The 25778-nt window shown below is 43.7% G+C and overlaps 1 protein-coding gene across 1 annotated transcript in view; it reads right to left on the bottom strand.

Annotated features, from left to right (window-relative positions):
- LOC138947983 (uncharacterized) overlaps positions 1 to 25778 on the bottom strand; it is a 627639-nt gene that overhangs the window by 424714 nt on the left and 177147 nt on the right. The window lies entirely within an intron of this gene.

The raw sequence follows: 25778 nt of genomic DNA, 5'->3' as shown, positions 1-25778 counted from the left end.
GTAGGTAATGGCTACTGTTTTGTCACGTACAAGTTATACCCAGAGAGGGTAAATGTGGCGACGGAAACTGCATGTTTTGATTGCTGTGGCACTGTTAGTTTCTTAGAACAGGAGGTGGTCCTTATTAGGAGCCAGTCCATAGTAAGGACCCTTCCCCTTCTATCGCTTAAAGGCACAGTAAGCCTACCGTAAACCATCACAGATGCTGTCAGGCTTTTACACACAGTACAAACACCCTTCCATTTGAACGCTCACCAAAACGGGAACATCACAGGTGCCCTACGTAAAGAGCGAGCAATTTTTAAAGAAATATTTGTGCGGATTGTCTTAGAGACAATCGGACCATGGTGCGTTTTGGCGCTAGACCTAACTTTTAAAATCTAAATAATAAATTGACAGCTTCTTACACAAACATTCTTAAATAAAATAATTATTTTTTCAGCAAGACAAGATCAGTACAATTCGAAGTTTGAAAAAAGAAAAGCCCGGAAGCAGGATCACGCAAGGTCGTGGTTCGATCTCGTAGCAGACGACGGTTTATGCCTATCGCCAGTTCCTCTGAACAATCAAAAGCCATCGCTATAGTTCTTGTGAACCACAGCCGTTTGTTTCGTGCATAGTCAGAGGTACATAATAACGTGCTATTGCAGATAAGCTCACATCGAGTCGCATTCAAATTACTAACTGACGACTACATTGTGAAAAAGGGAAACTGGATCACACGGATTCACGATGGCTCAGGGGTAAGATAAACCACGCACAAATAAATTCTTTGAAAATTGCTCGCTCTTTACGGAGGGCACCTAGGATGTTCTTAAGCAGTGAATGTTCAAATAGAAGGGTGTCTGTACTGTGTGTAAAGGCCTGACAGTATATGTGATGGTTTACGGGAGGCTCAGTGTGCCTTTAAAGAAAACAACTACAGTTTCAGCGTAGACCCGTCGGTGGGTTCATCCTATAGTCTTAATCGTCGTAGTATGGAGACGTTCTTACAAACTTAACGATCAGGGCTGAAACCGATACCACACCACCATTACCATCCGGCCAGTCAAAATTGCCGTTCGTGAATGTCGGATACCCCGTGCAATTTGCTCCATACCAGCCTGGCACGCCCTTAGCAGCATAGCATCCGTTAGTGTCATGTCCGTTGGCGCTGAATTTCAGTGGTGGGGAAACAGAAAACCCATCGCCGTAGACACTGGTTGGCCTGAAGCCATCGAATGAAATTGCATAAGACGATGTCTCAGGTCCAACAGTAAAGTTGTCATACAGGTTATTGTTTTTGTTTGTATTGAAATTCAACTCGTAAGACGCTTGCGACGTGAAGTGGTGCAGGGTGTCTAGTCCGACGAAGTAGTCGATAACCATGGGATTGTTACCAATGCCGGCTTTCAGAATTGGGAAATCTTGATTGAAGCTGGATATGGTTGAATGCAGAAGTAAGGCTGTTGCGCCACCCCACGAGTATTGGCATCGGACCTGAAAGAAATCAAAATCATCATCAGCATCAGCATCAGCATCAGCATCAGCATCAGCATCATCATCATCATCGTCGTCGTCGTCGTCGTCGTAATCGTCATCGTCGTCACTATCATCATCAATATCGTCGTCGTCGTCGTCGTCGTCATCATCATCATCATTATTCGTCATCATCATCGTCATCGTCATCATCATCATCATCATCATCATCATCATCATCATCATCATCATCATCATCATCGTCGTCGTCGTCGTCGTCATCGTCGTCGGCTGCAATATTAACAACTGCTGTTATTAGGCTAACAGTGACAATAAAAGGATGATAGCGGTGTTTCTGAATACATGTACTTCTGTCCTTCTGTGGCATTTTAAATATGTTTTAGTGAATACTTTACCTTGAAAGAAGCAGGAGCTTCGATGGGCTGAATTTCTAGTTCTCCCTCGCCTTCACCAGCATGCCCGTTGTCAAAGGCTTCGGAGCAATCTGTCAAAAAAAGAATGATCAAACAGATGTCATTGACGATCACAGATTGAAAGAGTGTCAGGTGGCCAAGTATTCTTGTTACTAGCCTGGTCACTAGGCAACAACAGTTGAGTACCAACAGTTTACCTAATAATGACAGAAAAATGTATGTGGTGATTTATGCTAAATAATTTCGTTGTTAAACAAAGAAGACATTCAAATGAACACAAAAGAAAGAGGATTTAGTTTCAGCTGTGTGCAAACTATTTTTACAGTTGTGACATTTTTACGCTGAAGAAAATTGTGCCAATTAGCAATAGGTTAAGGCAGGAATGCCTTGATAATAGTCAGAACTAGGACGAAGGATGAACTCTTTATAAATGTTATCCAAGCAGTTTGAAATTAAATACACACACACACACACGCACACACACAAACACACACACACACACATATACACACACAAACACACATACATGCACGCACGCACACACACACACACACACACACTCACACACAAACACAAACACACACACTGCACACACAACGTTACCTCTCACAAACCGCTCACAGGCTAAACCACTGTACTGTATGGGGCAGACACATTTGGTTCCGTTGAGTGTTCCGTCGTTACGACACCACAGAGGTGCTTTCTATAGAAAACAGAATAGGTAATGTTATGTTCGAATTTAAAGCAAAACAATATGACACTTTGTGAAATACGATACATTACCGTACAAGACTCTAAAACAAACTAGAACAATACAATATAATGGAGTATACAACATTACTAATGCATGTCATATCTAACCCAGCTGCGAATATAGAATAAGCAGTCCCGGATCAACTAGCGGTGTCTCTACCAGGACGGGGTGGGTTGGAAGATGGCACTGACTACCCTATACAATGCCCTACGTGTCCGATGACGGTTACACCATGTGAGTAAGAACCGCATTAAAAGCTTTAGCCCCGGGGTGGGATGGGACCCCCCCAGTAAGAATTTCCCCATGTGTTCCCAGGGTTAGGTTTTTGAGCCAGGAACTAAGGGCGGGGTAACCCTGAAAGAAACCTAAGGGCTGAAGTCGAAGGATCTGGGCCAACAGGCGCACCTTAACCAACCATAGATCCACGCAAATAGCAAAGCAAAAAAAAAAAATCTAACTCATCCGATATAAGAATGCAAGTCATCACCATACCACATCATAATATGCAATTCAATTAGAGGAACATTTCATTTTCTCCTCCGTGTTTGTATTGCAGAAAGCACTTTGCTAGTCTTCCACACCAAGTTATTTCCATGATTGTTAGTTTATTTGTTTGTTGATCAGTCGTTTGTATATTCTTTGCTCATGTCTTTGTTTGTTTGCGAACTTCCTGCATAATTAAGAGAATACGGACCACTTTTTTGTTTAATGCTGATAACTAGCTTGTTTTCTTGCTTTAAAAAAAATTCTGTTGTTTCTCTTGTTTGAGGCCGTCAGGTCGAGTTTGTGTGTGTGAATGTTTTGCTTTGTCCTGATTTAAACGTCCGTTGTTTCTTATTTCTAATAAAGAAGTTTCCTTTTGTACCTGGTAGTTGTTCTCTCTTTTTTTTTTAAACAGTATTTTATTCGTAAACAGACACATGATAATATAACAACATCATTAAGAAGGAGCACAACAAGTTTAAAACTTATGATAAGTGCTCACATAAACATGCCTGAAATTTCATGGCGGAATATGATCAATGCGACACATTTTTGAAAAAAGAGAAAAGAAAAAAAAAGGAGAAAAACAACAAGGAAAACTTAGTTTGAATTATCGAACACAATCTGTGTCAATACCGAAAACGAAAACAAATACAAAACGAGAACGAAAGACACAACAAAATATCAAAAAGTAGATGGGCCCCAAGTAATATATTTAAAAAACAACAAAACAAAACAACATCGAACTAAGGTGTCCCAAAGCGGTTTGATTTCTCAATATAGCTTTGGACAACAACAAAAATAGCACTATTTTCAAATATGGAAATGTTTGAATCACCTGTCAGGAGTGTGTCAATATTAACAAATTCTGGAGCTAATGTACCGATTGTTGCGGTTCTTGCATCATTAAACAGGGGACATGATAACAAATAGTGAAGAACAGTTTCAGCAAAATAACCACAAGAACATTCCGGGTTGTTTACTAGGTGGCGATTAAACATATCATATTGTAAATCACTCATTCCAAATCTTAGCCTGCAATGCAAAACTTCAGTTTTGCGATTTGGGGAATAGTAATATGGTGGAATTGAAATATCAAAAGCTGTGAAATGTCGCTTGAACAGACCAACAGAATCACATTGTATATTTTCAGGCAACTTATTCCAGAGACTAGTTGCAGAAGGAATAAAAGATGACTTGTACAAATCTGATTTACACTGGGGAGTCTTACGCTCTAGTGGGCGTCTGTGGTGGTAGGGATTTAGGTCAGAAACAAGAGGTGGCAATAAAACGTTGAGGTAATTTGGTACATTGCCGTGGACCATTTTATAATATAGCATTAATTTGTGACGACGTCTTCGCTCTGTAAGTGGTATAAAGCCAGATTCTGTATACAATTTTTCGTGTGAAGTGCCTTTAACAGCACCAACAATAATTCTAATGGATTCGAGTTGCAACTTCTCCAGCTCATCTGAAAGCCTCTTTGACCCACACAACATCGCAATAATCAAAATGAGGTAAAATAAAGGATTTATACATTGCTTCTAGGGATCTTCGACTGAGCCTATATTTATAAGATTTTAAACAAGCCACAAGTACTCGACAAGTTGCCACAATAGACTGTATGTGTAAGGCCCATTTACAATTATCTTGAAAAATAACACCTAAATGTTTATGACTTTCTTTTTCTATGAGGGCTACATCGCCAAAAGCAAGGGGAAATTACTGTATACATCGTTGACCGGAAAAGGATATTAACTCTGTTTTCGACTGATTAAATTTCACTTTCCATTTAATGGCCCAATTTGCAATCTTACCTAAATCAGAATTAAGTATTTCAGTTCTACGGAAAGGGTCATCGAGGCTTAAATACATGCTGGTATCATCTGCAAATAGTTTAATCACTGATTCAATATTATCAACAATGTCGTTTATATAAACCAAAAAGAGGAGAGGTCCTAATACTGACCCTTGGGGAACACCCGCAGAAACCGGCAAAAACTGTGACTTACAACCTTTTACCACAACACATTGTTTTCTTTCCCTCAAATAATTCTCAAACCAAAAATACAACTGTCCCCTTATGCCAATAGCGTATAACTTTTTCATCAAACCCTTGTGCCAAACTCTGTCGAAAGCTTTTGACACGTCAAAGAAAATCGCCTGTGATGTTATCTTATCATCAAAAGCTTTGCATATATCATTATACAAACAAATGAGTTGATATACAGTTGAATCACATGGAATAAAACCGGACTGAACTGGTGTCAACAGGTTATACTCCTTCAAATAAGCAAACACGTGACATTGTACACACCTTTCCATAACTTTACCTACACAGCTAAGAAGTGATATTGGTCGGTAATTTGAACATAATTCCTTTTCACCTTTTTTATATATCGGAATTACATTAGCTATCTTCCATATTGCAGGAACTGTGGTTGTTCTCTCTTCAGTTTATTGTAATGCCTAATTAGAGAGAATAAGTTTCGACAGAAATTCAGCAAAACATAAATACTGAAACATTCATAACCGATTTTAGAAATCTGTGCGTGTAATAGTGGCCAGAGAAGAGGCTATAACAAATGATTGTAAAAAGCCCACTTTACTTCAAAAAAGCATGATACTACTCAGTTTGTGAGTCAGAATATGTCAAATATTAATCACATTCTTCTTCCTTCTCGTGCACTTATATAAATCAGATTTATTTGAAGTCGATAAGAACATTCTTTGAAGCGCAGCAGGTAACTAAAGAAACCTTCTTCTTCTTCTTCTTCTTCTTCTTCTTCGTTAGTGGGCTGAAACTCCCACGTACACTCGTGTTGTTTGCACGAGTGGAATTTTAAAGAAACCAATCCTGGGCCGGACAACCGGGGGGAGGGGGGGGGGGTTATGGGGGTTGCACACCCCCCCCCCCCCCGTAGCCTAAACATGTACCTCACTTATTTAAAACATTTTTTATTATTGTTTATTTTATGCCGTTTCATGCAAGGAGCGACCATTTTCCTATCTCAGAATATGACCTACCCAACAGCTTTGCCCCCTGACCCCCACAAGGGGCTCTGCCCCTTGACCCCGCCAGGGGGAACATTCCCCAAGACCACCACTGGCAACCCCCCCCCCCCTCCTCTTAGCCTAGTCCGGCCCTGCAATCAAAAACAGAGATAACATAAATAAAACTATATATTGCACGTTAAGAATAGTATTTGATATACTATTTTTGAAATTGTCGGCGCTAGTTATAACTTATTCTCAAATGACCTCAGGGAGTATGCATTTTAATAAAAGGGTTTGTGGTCAAATGTATTTTATTGTTTATCTATCTTTTGGATGGTAACCGTTTGGCATCTAAAAGAATCATGGATGATGTGTAAACATTACGTGAAACGTACGGTTTATGTGTTATATAACATTTAAATATACGATAGGAAATAGAAAGTAATTATATTACTCGAACACACAAAAAAAGAACGAAAAACAAGTGGCGTAAGGCGAAATTACTACATTTAGTCAAGCTGTGGAACTCACAGAATAAAACTGAACGCACTGCATTTTTTCACAATGACCGTAGTCCGCCGCTTGTGCATAACGGAGTGAAACTGACGAGCCTGTTCAGCGCGGTAGTGGTTTCGCTCTGCTGCATAGCACGCTTTTCTGTACCTCTCTTCGTTTTAACTTTCTGAGCGTGTTTTTAATCCAAACATGAATCAGGAATCGACAAGGAATAAGATGAAATTGTTTTTAAATCGATTTCGGAAATTTAATTTTGATCATAATTTTTATATTTTTAATTTTCAGAGCTTGTTTTTAACCCAAATATAACATATTTATATGTTTGTTGCAGTGATGTACATTTTAGTCGGTCTCCGGTCTCTGACCGATCCAATTTCCCCAGGACCTATAGCTTTAACCCCAGCAGGACACAGGTCCGATTAACCTACAGAAGAAGTGGTCAAGGGTCCGATCGTTTTTGACAATAAAGCGGACATGCGGACTGTTCAATTTTCAAGAGGAAAGCTTGTTTCGGTTTTGCCAAGCGAAAGTAAACACTGCGTGAGGAAAGCTGGTTTCGGTTTTGCCAAGCGAAAGTATGCACTGCGTGTGACCAGTTTGTTGAGTGAACGAGGCACCATATGGGATCTGATTCTTTGAATTAATTTATCCTCAAGTTGGATCAAGAAGAAAAAAAAGAAAACCGAACCCATATGGTGCCTCGAGTGCATTCATTGGCTCAGCAATAAATCGTTTAAACCAATGGGAACCACCCGTGCATGTTCGCACATGCGCAAGGCATTACTTTTCGTCATAATATCCAGAAAAAACGTTGTGCTCGAAGAAACCGATTGTGTGTCAAAACCCAGGACATGATCCTGAAAGTAAAACTTGAGGGACCCGCAGAACGGTCAGATGCCTACCTGAAAAACATTGTCGACAGATGGGCAGTGAAAAAACCCGACAACTGTTCAAATAACTTTGAAATGTGATTCAATCCTTTGAGTATCTAGTCATGACAGTCACGGAAGGTGGAAGAATTTAAACTGAAAAATCTTTTTAAATGCGGTTTTACGAGTCGTGTTCTTGTCCTATTGAAATTGCAATCTCAGGACACTGTGTCCTATTGATTTTCAGTCTTCAGGACAATTGTCCTAAAGGATGCCAGAAAAATGTACATCACTGGTTTTTGGAATCACAAAATGATGTAGAATAAGATGAACGTAAATTGGGATCGTTTTATATATATAAAAAAAATATTACAATTTTCAGATTTTTAATGACCAAAGTGATCAATTAATTTTTAAGCCACCAAGCTGAAATGCAATACCGAAGTCCGGCCTTCGTCGAAGATTGCTTTACACAAATTTCAATCAATTTGATTGAAAAATGAGGGTGTGACAGTGCCGCCTCAACTTTTACAAAAAGCCGGATATGACGTCATCAAAAGTATTTATCGAAAAAAATATCCGGGGATATCATACCCAGGAACTCTCATGTCAAATTTCATAAAGATCGGTCCAGTAGTTTGGTCTGAATCGCTCTACACACACACACGCACAGACAGACAGACAGACAGACAGACACACACACACACACACACACACACACACACACACACACACACACACACACACACACACACACCACGACCCTCGTCTCGATTCCCCCTCTATGTTAAAACATTTAGTCAAAACTTGACTAAATGTAAAAACTAACCTTCTGAATATGAAAGCAGTGAGGCGAGGTGGCACCAGTCAGACCGTCACATAATCCAGGTACCACCTCCCGCGTCAGTGTACATCTCACCTGTCCTGCTTCCTCACCTGGGCAGATGTTGACACCTGTGCAGTCGTCTTGTGTAGAACATGCAGCAGTGCATTCCAGGTGAGAGAGAGCAGTTATGTGTCCTTGTTGTTGCGTTTTTAGGAAACGTTCTTTGGGGCAAATATTGTACGTGACAGAACGAGTTGTTTTGTCGCTCGTTGCCAGAGACAGTTGTGTTTCGGCAAATGTAATCAGTAACACAACGAAGGTTGCCGCCACTGTCATGTCTATTGCAAAATGTTGTCCTTTCAATTCGATCGTATATGTCTTGAGTAATTTACAAATCCACGAAAAAGGACTGGATGGCTTTACAACTGTCAATTACAAATGTATCAACCTAAACTGTTGTTTTATTGTACACCGAGACCCGAAATCTGGTCTACAACATAAAGAGATTGTTTAAGCTGGCTTGCTATGAACGTAGGCTACAAAAGGTTCTTCCTCCAACAGCAAATCTAAAGCTCGGACATTACATTGCACACAAAGTTCCTTCTCACTTTATTCTTTTGTTTGGGTTTGGTTAAACTCTCTGCATACTTTTCAGTTGAACACCAAAGGTTCCATTTCAGCAAAAAGATCTGCAATATTATTAAGATGCTATACTGTCCATTAGGTCTGCAACACATAGGCCTACACTGCTGCTCTCGAACGCGTGGTGGCAGTTGGGCAATTGAACATCAAGTTTGTAATCATGTACGTGTGTCTTCAAGACGTATTGGTATTTCTATGTGCTATATATATTCTTCCGAAATAGCTTACAGTTGTACTGCAAACAAAGATCTGATGATATATAGATCGAGGTGTAAAATTAGAACGGTGAATTGATTAGTAAAATCGAATTTCACACACTTTCAACTGGGTGTTCACAGGTGAAGAGAGTGCGTGAGACCATAGCTCGTGAGAAATTCTGTAACAGAACAAACTGAAAAATCCATCTGCTTTTGTATTAGAAACTATTTAGAAACTTGTTCAGGGTTAGAACATTGAAATGTACCTATTTTACGCATTCGAATGTAGATATTGATTCGTTATATAAACGTACATTTAAAGTGCCTGTTGATCCGCTGAATACATTCTTGTCAATTCTCAGGACTGAACCTAATGCAGGTACGGACACGTGTCAACTTTATGTGGAGACTCAGACGGTATCCATGTCCCACCCCTGTGTCACCACAGTGGCACGTAACAGACCTCGGTCATTCTGCCATAAGTGCAGGTGGCTGATTACACCTAAACACGCACACGCCTGAGTAGCGCCACTCTTGTTGCTGCTAGCTTTCCACTGGGAGGAACCGACCCGAATTTCCCAAGATTGGGATAATAGAGTAAATGAAATTAAATGAAAATGTCTACAAATGTGAGGAGTTAACTAAACGAGACAGGGGTACATGGCCACACACACACACAAACACACCCATCTGCCCTACATGGGAAGGTGTTGTGTTAGCTTCTCCGCCTGGTAAGAGGCGGAAATGGTTGTATTTGTTCCAACAGGAGAACCCATTTGGTTTGTGAACATGTTTTCAATGAAGTTCTAAGTAAAAGAGGATATACGGCTGTCATCCCACTATCTGTCGTTCAAAAGATAACGGCTTTGGTAAGCTTCCAGCAAGAAGAAGAAGAAGAAGAAGAAGAAGAAGAAGAAGAAGAAGAAGAAGAAGAAGAAGAAGAAGAAGAAGAAAAAGAAGAACAACAGACAAATAAACAACAACAACAACAACAACAACTAAAACACCAGCCGCAGCAGCAGCAACAACACATCATCAGTAGTAGCAGCAGCAACAACAACAATAATAACAACAACATCTACAACCATAATTCTGATAATCATCGCTCCACGCCTATCGCCAGTTGTCTCTCTGATCGGACGCTAAAGTCCCACGCGAATCTATCAAAACAAGAATACAGAGTTATCTCCCATATGTTTGCGAGCAGTGTTCGCGAGACGAAAAGGATGGCAGATTGGCCGACTTCGACAGTGATCTCCGTTCTGTTCTTCACAGTTATGATAAAGACATCGTTCTAAGGTCAAAACAAGTCGACATTTTGGGACTGCTGCCGGAAGGAGACCGTAATATATGGTTGCATCACTACAGAAAAAATCGTCTGCTCCAGCGAGCGCCGAATACCAAACGGTTGATTATCACGTGACATGTTTGCCATACTTAGAGTTGTTTGCACAGTAAATACAGCCGCGAAAAATAGCTCGCTTGAAACTGTCCCACATATCAATTCCTTTGTAATTTAACAATTATACAACACCATGAAAAATCATTATCGACGATCGCGAATCTGCTTATATCCATCACATATTACGAACAGATCTAAATATGTAAAACATCGATTTTCTCGCCAGACAAGGAAAACCAAGGCATCCTGTCAGGGATAGAATGAGCTGAACTTATTTTGACCTGAGGTCAGGATGCATCTACAACAACAACAACAACAACAACAACAGCAACAACAACAACACCACCAACAACAACGACGACGACGACGATAGCACAAAAAAGAATTCTACAAACAAGCAAAACAGACAAAGGAATATCTAGCCATTTATATTCATCAAATACACGAATACTAAGTGGCATAGTGCAGCAAATGATAGAAATAATGGATAACATAGCATACTTTAAATTAGCAAATGGTGAGACATGTCGAGGATTTAGATATCAACATTCTCCACAAACCCATCCAGATTATGTTTTAGAATCCTTAAAATCTAAAGCAATCTCATTGCTGTTGGTTAGACAAATTGTGTTTGGCAATATTTTACCTGGTTTATAACGGGCTTAACATGTACCTATTAAGGCAACGTCAAAGTGACATTCTTTTTAATTACAGTAATGTTACTCTTATTTTTGATAACTGTTATCATCCGCTTATGTTACCAACATTCGTTGTTCTAAAATTATGAATTTGGTTATTTTTAAAGGCTCACTCCGCCTCACAGGAGGTTTACAAAACGATGACATATTCTAACTAAAACAGCAATACTAACCTGATCGAACACACTCGCAATAGCATTAAACAACATCAAATGACACTTACAGATCACTTGAAGGGCTTTTTAGCACGCGTAAACCACAAACCAGTTCTCGTGGTTTATTTAACCCCCGAGCCATCGGGGCTGTGTGTGCCCCACTGTACGCATACATGACCTTTTGAGTCGTTTGCGGTTTCAAAGCGGCTCCAGATCTACACTAACATGTTATTGTGTACGTCTGTATCTAAAATACAACAAATGACTGATAGTAACACAAACCGAGTGCCGGTTGACTTCAAAGAAACTGTAGCGATGATATTTATGCACGCAATAACTACAAGGCACAGTGACAAACACTATAAAATATTCGAAATCCCAATAGACTAGCATAGCAGAAAGGGGAAATTTGCGTGGTTTACAGTAGCCTACTTCCCCGTCATTAAATGAAAAGAGCTGCATCTTGCACGCACCAATCAACTCAGTCACCTACCTGGCTTGGCCTACATCTAGTCTCCCTACTACAAACTTTTAAAACTTTGAACTGTTCTTACTTTGTCTTGATGATGAAAGAATTCTTTTGTGTTTTAACAATGCCTGTCTCATAAGCTGTCAGTTCATTTTCTTTGCCACAACGTGGCTTCCGATTCATACCTGTCCGTCCACGTTTATGTGGAGGGAGGATCTTAACCCATATACAAGCCTGGCCAGATCTGAGATTGTTTCACCTAGAAAAAGCCTGGCGGTGTCTGTAATCAGAAAATGATTGTGTTAGGAAACGCTGCTGTTGCTGAACTTTGGTTCAGTTTTGTGTGTTGCATGTAGTTGACTTATTTGTACTTTGTAGGAAAGTACCGATATTATATTTTGTAAACACAATATATATGTTTGGACGGGAATGCGGGTGAACTTTCTAGTCCTGTCAAAACAAGTTGTTTGCCACGTTGTTTTGAGTCGTGGGTTCGTGGCGCTCGCTCGGATTAAGTGGGTTGGCACTTTTGATGTACGTCACAGAGAATGTCACTATTCTAGTCCATGGACAGTTCATCTAATTTTAGTTGTATCATGTTCGGTCTGGAATATTCTCGAGATTGAGTATTTACTATATAGACCAGCGCGATTTGTATGTTAAAAAGCTTCTACTTTGAGTTCTGCTACGATGTGCAGTTGTATGTATGGAATGCTAAATAAATCCTCGTACTCAATCTGACGAGTTTTTTTCTGCTGCTGTGAAGACGGGCCACGTAGAATAAAAGAACACAACTATACGACATTTGAGAACTTCGTCAATCTCAAGTGCCGTGTAACAATTGGGGGCCAAAGCCGAGATCTACGTTTAACGCCAAGGGTTTTCCAGCAACAAAGACCAGTGTCAAGACAGTCACAGGAGGTAGCCATCAATCGGGTGTATCCTGAGCGATCAGTATTGGGACTACAGGACCGTGGATTCGGTGTGACTGTGTGAAGAGTTTGGTAATCGCCGCAGCTCGGTCGTGAGCGACGCCGGAGTGTATCGGGATTACAGAGGTTAGCTGCCGTTTGGACGAGGACTTCGTCGCGGAGCTAAAGCATTAATACTACGAACTACGACTGAGGTACGTCGTGTACGTATCGTGAGTGGAGTGCGCCGTCACGTTAGACGAGGAGGGTGGCAACCTGCGTCTACGAGGGTGACCAGCGACGAGAGAAGCATCGGAGGTGTAGTAGAGACTGTTATTTTAGAAGAGCACATTCGTCTACGTTCGGGGCTGTGAAAGAATACAGACGAACGCACCAGAAAAGGACCAGAATGGCTGAGTTCTGGGCAAAAGGAGTTGAACTGGGACTGAAAGGCAAGCAGCTGACGGAGTTCGTCAAGTCCCAGGAACGACTGATAGCACAGCGTGAGGAAAGAGAAGCACAGCGTGAAGAAAGAGAAGCACAGCGTGAAGAAAGGCAAATGAAGCTGTAACGCTTAGAGCTCCAGATAGAAATGGAGACGAAGTGCTTAGAGCTCCAGACAGAAATGGTGCGTATTCAAAATGAGCACGAGGCACCACGCCAAAGAGATAACCAGCAGCAAATGCTACACAGGGCACCGAAACTTCCAGCATTCGCTGACAGGAAGGACCAGATCGACTGCTACATTGCAAGATTCGAGAGGTTCGCTGAGAGTGCTAGATGGCAGCGCGACGACTGGGCGATTCAACTCAGCGCACATTTGACTGGGGCAGCACTTGAGGTCTACACTAGACTCTCAAACGATGACGCCAGAGACTATGATGTACTGAAGGAAGCTCTGTTGCGTTGCTGCAACTTCACTGAAAGGGGCTACCGTCAACGCTTCCGCGAATGCCAGCCATTGTCTGGAGAGACACCGAGCCAGTTTGTGGAGTGCCTGTCGTCATACCTGCAGAAGTGGGTGGCGTTATCAGGTGAAGAGCAGTCATACGAGAGTCTGCGGGACTTGATCGTGAAGGAGCAATTCCTTAATGCCTGCCCGAAGGACCTGGCGACCCGCTTGGAAGAGGAAAAACTGCGGGGTTTGAAGGACATTACTGATGCTGCTGAGCGTTATCTCATTGCTCGTGGAAGGACCCTGGGGACGTCAAAGTCAACGAAACCTTTCCAGAAGAGCGGAAACCAGGGAAACCAACCTGTCAAGGGACAAACGGAGTCCGCACCATCATCCAATGAAGGGCAGAACATAACGTGCTTCCATTGCAAGGCCAAGGGCCACCGAGTCGCCAACTGTCCCCCCAAAAAAAAGAACGGACATGACAATGACAAAGCGCAAGAACATCGACGGAGATATTACGACAACAAGAGGCAAACGAGTGGCTCGAACCAACAAGTATGTGCGAGCAGCGTCATACTTCCAAGGGCTGCCGAGCAAGTGGCTACACCATCGGACGTGGAAGAATGTATATCTGATGGCCAGCTTCTACTCGCCAATGGCAAGTCAATCTCTGTCGTCGCCAGCGCAGCAGTGTCAGTGTCGAATATGCCCGTGTCGAAGGGATTTGTTGAGAAGCAGGAAGTGACTGTTCTCAGAGATTCGGGCTGCAATGGGGTCATCGTCAAAGAGGATCTGGTGCCAACAGAGAAGTTCACTGGTGACTTCAAGTGGACGCTCATGGCTGACAGCAAATGCGTGAAGGCAGTGGCAAAGATCCAGATCGATACTCCATACTTCACCGGAGAAGTTGAAGAAGCCCATGTACGATCTATTAATTGGGAACATTGGGGGTGCGAGACGTCCTGATGACCCTGATTTCGAATGGAGAATGGGCTCAGCTCAGCCTGCTGCTGAGGAGGAAGACCCACTGCCATTAGCGAATGAAGATATCGGCGAACTGTTACGAGATGACAGAGCCACTGTGCATCGCCGCGACCAGCCGCAGGTTGTAGGCGCTGTGACGACCAGAGCCCAGGCGAAGAAGGACAAAACAACTACGCCGCTTAGGGTCACCAACAGTTCTGCAACTGCTGTCGTGGACAGGGATCGGCTGATTCAGCTACAGGAAGCTGATTCGACGTTAACAAAGTATAGGAGTCGTCCTGTCAAGGAGATGACTAAGGGCGAAGACACTGTGCACTTTGGGGTGAAGGCCAAGATCCTGTACAGAGTGTTCCAGCACGCGAGAGTCAACGGAGGGAAGCCATTACATCAAGTTATGGTGCCTCAACCACTTAGGCGCCAGGTGATGGAGGTGGCCCACGACTCTATTATGGGAGGTCACCTGGGTGTCAAGAAGACATCGGACAGAATCCAGGCTGCGTTTTACTGGCCAGGACTGCATGCAGATGTGACTCGATTCTGCCAATCGTGCGATATTTGCCAGAAAACCATACCTCGAGGAAGGGTCCCGAAAGTGCTGTTGCAGAAGATGCCTTTGATCGACCGACCTTTCAAGAGGGTGACCAATTTCACAATTTGTGTATATTATGCAAGCGTTTGTATCACCTGACTGTGTTTTGAATGAAGCGAATACGTTATTGCTTAGATTTTTGTGGCGAAAAATAGATTGTAATCGGAAGGCCTTTGAAAAGGTGAAAAGAAGCGTTTTATGTTTTGAAATTGAAAAAAGTGGTTTAAAAATTATCGATATTAGGCAAATGCAAATTTCTTTTTTATTACAATGGGTTTCACAACTGACTACATCAAATGAAAATGATAATTGGAGTTTCACTCCAAAGATGATGTATTTGCGTTTTGGAAAGCATTTTGAATGTTTCTTATCGAATGTAAACAGTGCAAGATTTAAAGGGTTAGACCTAGTGAAATCACACTTTTGGAAAGCAGTATTAAAATATTGGCTGGATAATAACCACTACGATCGTGGGACAGTCGGGCCGACTTTATTATGGAATAATGCATGCATAACGTATAGTGGCAACATTTTATTTTTTGAAAGTTGGATACAACGAGGTGTATTGGTATTAACTGACATTGTACGTTGGGGAGACATATCATATCAAGACTAATTTTTCCTTTGACGCTGACCTGTGACCTTGAAAAAGGTCAAAGGTCAACAAAACCATCGTTAAAGTGTAGAGGTCATTGGAGGTCACGACTAAACAAAATATGAGCCGATCGCTTTGATAGTTTCCGAGAAAGTCCCAACGTTAAGGTGGTGTCTACGGACGGCGGCCGGCCGGACGGCCGGCCGGCGGGACGGCCGGCCGGACAGACTAACACTGCCCGATTACATAGAGTCACTTTTTCTCAAGTGACTCAAAAAAAGGGATTGGACCGCGGGTTTGTTTCCCTTTGCGTTGTTGAGGTTAAAATGTAGATTTGTTGCAATTATGTTTTTTGACAACAAAATACTTTTTGTGTTATTAAGATTTTATTTGGATTGACAGGGTATGAGTTCACAAAGGATTTGTGAGTTGGAAAGTGATTTGAATCACGAGTACTGAAGGATTTAGGTTTTGGTAGGAGAGTATTTTTGGGTCATGTGATTGGAGACGCGCGCGAAGATGTTCCTTTTCCGCCTGACTGCCGAAGTCGAGAAGACATGCTGCGTAGTATTGAGAAAAGAATCGGGAAAGAAATAGAGATTCTTGGCAGCATCCGGTGATCTAATGTGGTAGATTGTGATGCCAGACGTGGAGGTAATTTTGATTTTATATTTGTATGATCGATGGTGAGATTAAGGATGAAAATTTGTTGGATTTGAAGTGGTGCTTGTTGTGCGAAAAGCCTGTTTGTGGATGGCGCCGGTGCAAATCATATTTTTGATGAAAATTGATGATTAATCACAGGTATATTGGTAAAATAGGATGATATTTTGGGAGAATATTATGTTGGTAGTTATAAGGAATGGTTTTGAAAACGATTGATCAGAAAATTGAACTTTTAGTTGAGTTGTGAAAGACAGTCTATTTATGACGAGGTGACGTCACAGGGTTGATTAAGAGTTGAAGTGGAAGCGTGATGTGACAGCCGAGACTATGTTGTTAAACGTGTTGTACACAGTATTAGAAGAAAGTGTACTATGATAAAACATAAATTGTGGTAGATTTCCGGGAAAAGTATTAATTTCATAGTGAAGTCAGTCAGTAATCTGAGATGACAACATCTTGGATACGACAGGAAATTAAAATCGTTAATTAGTCGCTATTGATAGTTCCGTAATAATTGCAGATGGAGGAGGATGCCGCGGTTTTCATGTTCGGCCAGAGGTAGCGTGACCGAGAGAAAAGGCATGAGAAGAGGTTCGTACATCCTTTCCTTTGCTTATAGTTGAATTCAGTGAAAGAACAAGATGGCATTAATGTGTTATTAATGTAGTGTTAGCTTGTTAATGAGTTGCATTGAAAGAATTACGACAGACATTGTGAAGATTTGATGATAAAATCGCCATTTAAACTTAGTGAAAGGAGTGAAGAAAAATATGTTCCAAACACAGAGACAGCAGGTAAGAGGTTGTAATACCTTGATGTACATACCCACTGTGAAACAGGCAGTAATGTACCCTGGGTCGTGTGCTTTTGTGTTTACAGGAGCAGACGTCGTTTGTAGACTACTCTTTCCTAAGGGGTTTTAGATTCAGGTTTTAGATTCAGATTTTGTTTTAGGTTCAGGTTTCAGTTTTAGGTTTTAGTTTTAGGTTTAGGTTTAGGTTCAGTTTTAGGTTTTATTTTTTTTATTTTTATTTTAGATCTAGTTTTATTGTCTTACGGGGTTCTCTCGGTAATCATTATTTGTGACTGTTGTGAACGTCAAGTGTGCTCTCCCCATATAGTGTAATCCAAACTTTAACGGAAGTTGTGATGACACTTGTCCATGGTAGGGGTGTTGTAATAGTGGCATTGTGAAGAGGACAGTGTATTGAATTTTTGATAAAAAGGATGGTTGTGTGATCTGCTAGTATTGGGGTCAGTGAGTGCCCTGTAGATGTATAAGAATGATCTAGCATGGGATTAACCCTTTTGTCGCCTGACAGAGATATTGTACGCTCAGGCTGAAGCCCACCAATCCTCGAGAACTCGTCTTGTCTGTACGTATGGTATTAGCTGCCATTATATTAAGAAATAAAGTACAAAGTGACAACATTTATTGTGTGTCGTGGTGGTGAAAGCAGACGCGAGTTTATGTTGTAATTGTTTCTACGTTTGTTCTGTTTTGTGAAATTATTTTTATATTATTAATTAGTTTCAATGGCCAAGTCTTTTGGTTCTTGTCTTATCCTTCAACGGGGTCTCGAGACACGAGCCCACGGCAGGCCTTGGGTTAGAGCTCCCCCAAGTAAATATTGGGAGTTCAAAACTAGTTCCAACCACTCTTCTTGTATTTTTATCACATATTTGAGGGAGAGAGTGGAAGTTGACAAGTTCGATCCGTGCAAGTCTCGCAAGAGGACGTAGGAAATCCTCTCCCGGGCATAGTTCGTACGGAGAGAACGGGGCTAACTCAATAATGATTGGCACCTCCTTGTTTATCTTAGATTTTTACTTCGGTCTTATTTGACCCATTGTGACCTTTGTTGGGCATATTTGGGCTGTTATTTGACCGTGTAAGGTCTTATTGGCACCATCCGACGGGACCACCATGTGGAGTATATGTGAACTTGGCGAGCTTGGACCAATTGGAACATTGTTTGTGTTTTGTGGTGTGTGGATATTTATGTGAGAGAACCCCTTAGGATAGGACTAGAATCGAACGACGAGAGCAACGGCAACGACGCGGCAACGACATCTGATCGGCTGGACGAGAGAAGGAAGAGGAACTTGGACTGCGGCGCGACGCAAGACCTGTGTCAATACTGTTTTGTGTACTTGTGTTGTGACCTTGACTTTGCGAATTGTGTGAAAGTGAATGAAAGGAGTTGCGAACCTCGGAACTGTTTTGACGGAATAAAATAGATGTCAACCGAATTGGTAAACGTTGAAGGTCACGTTTTCGACTGCGTCTGTGACGATAAATCACCGTTTTCATTTATTCCGAACTTGCGAGATCCTCTCCGGAATTGTATCAGAAAGCTCAGAGCTAATGGTAGTTCGGGAGAACACCAGTAGGATCACTTTCATGTGCGAATGTCACGTCACGCTTACATTTAAACAAGTAACCTTACAGGATGTGAAGTTGCTGGTGAAACAGGACAGTACTGATATAAAAGCTAGTGTCGTGCTGGGGAAAGATCTTTTGTGTAGATTGCAGGAATAAGGTTAATCAACATGACGGACAGGAAAGAGAGAAGAGAGATACTACATCCTAGTGATGATGACTTAATGAGGAGCTGCTGAATGAGTCTTTGAGGGAGGGTGAGGGTGCTTCGTATCTTCAGACACCAAGTGGAGGGTATACAAGAAGGGAAGAAGTACAGATGCTGGGGCGGCTGATCACTACGAGAGGTTAGGGATTAGAATGGGACTGTCCGGGGTAGAGTTAGCACAATTTGTGGCTAAAACGAACGCCAAGATAGGGTGGCAAATGAGTCTACCATGGCGAACCTGGAAGCAAGTAGAGGAACATCGGCTAGAGTGCCAGTAGCAGTGTACCCATCCCCAAAGATAAAGTCATTCAAAGGAAAAGAGTCTGTAAGAGCGGGGTACGATGTAGAGGAGTTCGTCATGGAGATGAGGGCAATGCTAGCACAAAGGGATTTGGGATCGAAGGAAGGACTGCAGGTGGTTCTGTCTTACGTTGAGGGTGATGCCAGACGTGAAGTAAAGAACGGGGGCAGGAGATGTTTGGCGCAGAGGATGTATTTGAGGTGTTGAACGAAGCCTATGGCGATAATCGGTCTCTGTCTACTCTTTTGAAAGAATTCTCAGAAAGGGAACAGTTACCCAGAGAAACGGTGAGAGAGTTTGCAACTGATTTGCATGAGAAGTTCGAGAGACTTGTAAAGAAGCAAGAAACAAGTGGCAGAGAGGTTTCTCGAGAAGAGTTTACTGTGCGATCATTTCATTGAAGGGGTGAGAGACAAGGGTCTAGTTTTAGATCTGAAAAGGCAGTCGCAACAGCAGAGTCAGTCCTTCCGCACGCTAAGGCGTTTAGCCATTGATTGGGAGGAGACAATAGAGTCAGGATTGCCAAAGAATAGAGCCACTAGTCGCACAGTAAAAGCAAACTCGGGGAGGTAGAGAGTAGGACGATTGGAAAGAGGATCTAGACAAGTTGATCACCGGAGTCAAAGAAGGGTTGAAAGTGGCGTCAGAAGAGAAGTGTGTCACAGGGCAGATTGGGCACAGTGTAGTGTTAGTGGGAGGACTACCGAAACAGGCATAGAGGCTGTTAGGCAACAGATGCACAAAATGACCAGGGATCTGGAAGAGTTGAAGGGTTGGTTGCGCAGGACAAACGTTTCAAGGAAGATGCGGCGGTGGACGAGGGAGGTGGACAGTCCAGGTTCTCGTCGACATTCAGACAGACATTTAGGCGAGGACCCAGGTCAACGAGGTTTCAGTATACTCCAGATGGAAGCCGGTTAGGTTTCAGTACACTCAGATGGAAAGCCAGTTTGTGCTAAGTGCAATTCTGCAGGGCATGTGTGGCGAAGGTGTCCAGGGGAGTTTCATAAGAAGCAGTGAACCGACTGACAGTCGATCGACTCCAGTCGATGGACTGTGGTTGATCGCCGGGTCACCGAAAAGCGCGTTTCATGAGCGAATCACCGTCACCCGCGGACAACCGCAGTCGACCGACTGTACAGTAATCCGTGGCCGAGTCGAGGGTAAATTTAGCAACATTACCACTTCTGTTTTGCTCATTCGCACGTGGAAATGGCCGATTTCAAAGAAAAAAACAAGGTCTCGGCCCGCTCAAAATAACAATGACCGAGACTTTCAGTAATTCCTTCGCGTGACGTCTAACCCTCTTACGCCATAATGTGACGTCTTCAAGACATAACCCTGACTTGTTCCTGGATTACTGCGTCATGATAGATACATTTCGAAGAACAATCACAAGGTTTGGCTCACAATCCAAAAAATTGTGAGCATTCTGCCATTGACTGTGCGGATAATTACATTTATTTTCGGTTTACCGCAGTAAGCCGAACACAGTGTTGGGGGGAGAGCATCACCGTGTTTGGCCGACTTCCGGTGAGACGACCCGCAGTCGGCCGACTGAAATTTTGTTCGTGAAACCCGATAACGTCGGATTACTGTGGTTCTCTCGGACAACTGCAGTTGGTCGACTGTGTTTCTGGCTTATGAAACTGGCCCTGGTGTGGCGACACAAGGGGAAGGTCCGTTAAACGACCAACCGTCCGCGTAGAGAGTCGTACGTCGGATGGTAAGAAAGGAGACTCCACCTTGGTTTCACGGATGGTAGGTGAGAAGACTATGGTCTTTGTGGAGGTAGATGGTACCAGATTAGAGTGTCTGTGGACACAGGGTCACAGGTGACTATCATGAGCAAAAGATGGTTCGAGAAATATTTCGCGACCAAGAGTTTGGTTCGAAATACGCAGTTCATTCAATTGGTTGCAGCGAATGGGACTTGGGATACGTGCTCTTGGATATCAAGGTGGGTGAACAGGTTCTCCAGAAATGTGGTGTGCTAGTGAGTGCAATCGAGTCCTCGAAGAAAGGTGAGCCAGACCTTGTGCTGGGGACAAATGTGATAGAGAGGGCAAAAGATTTACCGAAGGGTTTGGAGTACCCAAAGGGCGGTAAGAGAAGTTGTCTGGGAAGAGTTCGACTACCGAAGTGCGGGGTACACGCAGCGGCGAGGTCGATAGTTTCAGTCATGGTGACGGGGAGTCAAGAAGTTCGGGATGATGAGGAGATAATCATAGAACCGTTGGTTACCAACAGCGGATTTATGATTCCGTGTACGGTGGTGAAGGGAAAGGGACCATGGCAGGTTCCGTTGTTCAACATAGGGGAGGAAGATTTGTTCTTGCAAGGAAAGACTCCAGTGGGATCTTTGCAGAAGGTTGCTCATGAAGTACGACAGGAAGTACAGGTGGAGGACTCCTCAGAGGGATTGGTTGTACACTGTGCTGCAGTATCGGCCAGTAAAGCATCAGAAGCAACAAGTACGTCTGGGTTGGTCAACAGGGAAGATGTGGACTGTAGCGATGAGGAGTTTGTGCAGTTGCAGTCACTGTTTCAAGAGTTTTCGGGTAGTCTGACACAAGATGACATGAGTTTAGGGTATACTGATAGAGTGAAACATCGTGTGTTGGATGACAACATACCGACAGCGCAAACGTTTCGCAGAATACCGCCGACTCAAATGGAGGAAGTCAAAAGTCATATACAAGATTTGTTGGAGAAAGGGATCATCCAGGAGAGCAGCAGTGAATACGCATCGCCGATAGTGTTAGTGAGAAAGAAACCGGCACCGGGCGCACTCAGAGGAGATTTACGTCTCTGTGTGGATTTCCGTGAAGTAAACAAGAAAACCAAGAAGGACAAGCATCCTATACCACGGATCGAGGAGTCTTTGGATGCGTTGCAAGGAGCCAAGTATTTTACCAGTTTGGACTTAGCTTCAGGGTACCACCAGGTGGCTATGGACGAGCGTGATCAGCACAAGACGGCTTTCATTACGCCTTTTGGTCTCTACGAATATAAGAGAATGCCTTTTGGTCTGGCCTCGGCCCCGGCCACGTTTCAGAGACTCATGAACTCATCGATGCATGACATGCTGTTCCAGATCCTGTTGGTGTATTTGGATGACATCTTGGTGTACAGCACAACATTCTCGGAACACTTGGAGAGACTGAGGAAGGTTTTGACACGACTGCGTGAACTGGGTCTAAAGTTGAACCAAAGAAGTGCAAGTTTTGCCAGAGATCAGTTGAGTACTTGGGGTACACCGTGTCGGCGGAGGGTGTGGCAACAGACGCGAAGAAAATTGACGCGGTGAAGAAGTGGCCGAAGCCTACCACGTTGCGAGAGTTGCGTTCGTTTCTGGGGTTCTGTTCCTACTATCGACGTTTTGTGAAAGGTTTCGCTCAGTTGGCAGGGCCACTACACGGTGCTGTGGGAGAACTGTACGGCAAGGCGCAGCATAAACATGGAGGGAAGAAGACCCCTTTGGGAAAGACTTGGACGGATGAGTGTCAGCAGGCGTTTGAGGCTCTCAAGGAAGCGCTGACGACGGCGCCGGTGCTTGGTTTTGCAGACTACAACTTACCATTTATCCTAGAAACGGATGCAAGTCTCAAAGGATTGGGTGCAGTCCTGTCGCAGGAACAGGACGGGAAGAAGAGAGTCATAGCTTACGCCAGCAGAACCTTGAGACCACCAGAGAAGAACATGACAAACTATAGCTCGATGAAGTTGGAACTTCTGGCATTGAAATGGGCTGTCACCGAGAAGTTTCGAGGGTATTTGTTGGGAGCAACTTTCGTGGCATTCACGGACAACAATCCGTTGAGTCACCTTGACAAGGCAAAACTTGGAGCAACAGAACAGCGTTGGGCGGCGCAGCTTGCGTTGTTTGACTTCGTTATCAAGTACAGGTCAGGACGTTCAAACGTGAACGCAGATGAGTTGTCCAGGTGCCCCATGCCAGCAGAAGATGGGATAGAAGAGGAAGAATTTGTGGGACGCAGCCCTGCCCATAGTTCGGAAAGCAGAACAGCTGGATTTGAGCGCGATCGCTGAACGCATGGAACAAACGAGGGTGTGTGGGATCAGAGTGGAGACCTCCACAGCAGGGGAACAGCTACCTGAAGGAGTGAACTGGGCGCAAGACCAGGTGAAGGGTGAAGCACTACGTTCTTTACCATCTTTGTCCAAGGAGAGCCTACAGAAGCACAAAGACAAGACTCAGAATTGGGACCACTGTTGACGTTTGATCCTACCAGTGAGGACGGCAAGCCTACGCATGACGATTTGTTAGGCAAGAGTCGTGCGTTTATCACTTTGTGTAGACAGTGGGACAGGTTTCGACTAGTGGATGGACTGTTGTATTGAGTGATTCAGCACCCTACCACTCACGAGGAAGTAAGGCAGTTGGTGCTACCAGTTTGTTTACGGAAGACTGTGTTCGAGTCTATACATCAGACCGGACATCAGGGTATAGAACGTTGTACACGACTGCTGCAAGAAAGATGTTATTGGCCGGGAATGTTCGCCGATGTTCAGAAGTGGGTGAAGTCGTGTGAGCGCCTGCAACTTTTCGAAACGCGTGATGCCGAGCGTGGTGACACCAATGGGACACTTGTTGGCCACGCGACCTTTGGAGGTGGTGGCCATGGATTTCACCACTTGGAGAAGTCGTCCGATGGAAAAGAGGATGTACTCGTGATCACGGATGTATTCACCAAGTTCACTGTAGCCGTGGCGACCAAGGACCAGAAGGCTACCACTGTGGCGCGAATATTGGTGACAGAATGGTTCCAGAAGTATGGGATACCAGCACGGCTACATTCGGATCAAGGGAGGAACTTTGAAGGAGAGGTGATAAAGGCTCTTTGTGACATGTACCAGGTTCGGAAGTCCCGGACGACACCCTATCATCCCCAGGGCAATGCGCAGTGTGAAAGGTTTAATCGGACTATGCATGACCTACTGAGGACATTGGGAACCAAGCAGAAGAAGAAATGGACAGGGTACCTCCCAGAGTTGGTGTACACCTACAATGTGACTCCACATTCGTCGACAGGGTTTTCACCGTATGAACTGCTGTGTTTGGACAAAAACCGTGGCTGCCAGTGGATTTTCTGTTGGGCAGGGAAGAGCAAGCGGACTCAAGTGTGGAATGGGTGACGCACCATCGAGAGAAGCTGGCAGAGATACACAGGTTGACAAGACAGAATCTTGGAACAGCGGCCACACACAGGAAGAGGCGACATGACGCCAAGGTGAGAGGAACTCGACCGACGACAGGGGATATAGTGCTGATCAGGGATCACCCTCCGGTAGAAACAAAATCCAAGATGCTTGGAAGACGGAGAAGTACAGGGTAGTGGAGCAGATCCAGGAGGATGGGTCACCTCTGTTGTTGGAATCATTGGAGACAGGAGCACGGAAGAGGCTGCATATATCGCAGGTGAAAAGGATGATTGAGGACAAGGAGGAGTTGCCTCAAAGATGTCCAGAAGAGGTAAGACAGATACCACAGAAGGATGCAAGTCCAAGGGAGGTAGAGAGAGTCGAGAAAATAGCACATCGGGAAAGAGTCAGGGAGTAACAGGCTGGGAAAACGTTGATGCCGAAGAGGGAGACTCACGAGACGATAGCACCAGAACGGGGAAGAAAGTCACTCAGAAGTTCTTGCGAGAAAGGAGGCAAATAGGTACAACTCGGGGAGTAAAACAGGACGACCAAAGCGAGTGACGGCTGGACGACACTCAAATGTGCATAGGCTACCGCGCTCGGCTAAGATATGTTCGTGATGAAGGCATTATGTGGCCTGTTGGAGGTGTTGTGTTAAGTTCCTGTGGAAGAAGGTTCCTGTCTCTTCGCGGTTTTCTTAGCGCTTTCATAGGAGCAACGGAAGCAGATGTCGCTTGAGCGATCTGTAGCAGGTGTTGGTCAACAGCCTGAGTGTTGGTCCCTGATGAGGATGTAGGAGATTGCGTCGTACGCGTGGAGAGTTGTTGTCAGGGATTACTCATAGGGTTTGTAGAGACAGGTGAGGTCTAGCCACCTGTGGCAGGTACTGTTTCAATCAGCCTGCGTGGTCAGACTCTGGATGTAGTAGTTAGACAGAATCCTGGTGTGAAAGACAGGATCTGACCCATATAGGAAGAAGTTTAGCAACATCGTGAGGCAAGTGATGTGGATTCGATGACTGTCGTGGCGATAGTGTAAGTGTGGTTGTGTAAATAAAAGGAATAGCAGTATGGCTATGAATGGGCCGCGAGGTACACAGCTGTGCTACAGTAAGGAAGCCGTTAAAAGGGCCGTGATGCCGTCATGGGTCCCTTGTCGGGCTGTGATGGCGGTT

The sequence above is a fragment of the Littorina saxatilis genome, linkage group LG15 (genome assembly GCF_037325665.1).
Source record: "Littorina saxatilis isolate snail1 linkage group LG15, US_GU_Lsax_2.0, whole genome shotgun sequence".
Taxonomy (NCBI): domain Eukaryota; kingdom Metazoa; phylum Mollusca; class Gastropoda; order Littorinimorpha; family Littorinidae; genus Littorina; species Littorina saxatilis.
Note: the sequence above shows the minus strand (reverse complement) of the source record. Positions and strands in the feature narration are given on the sequence as shown.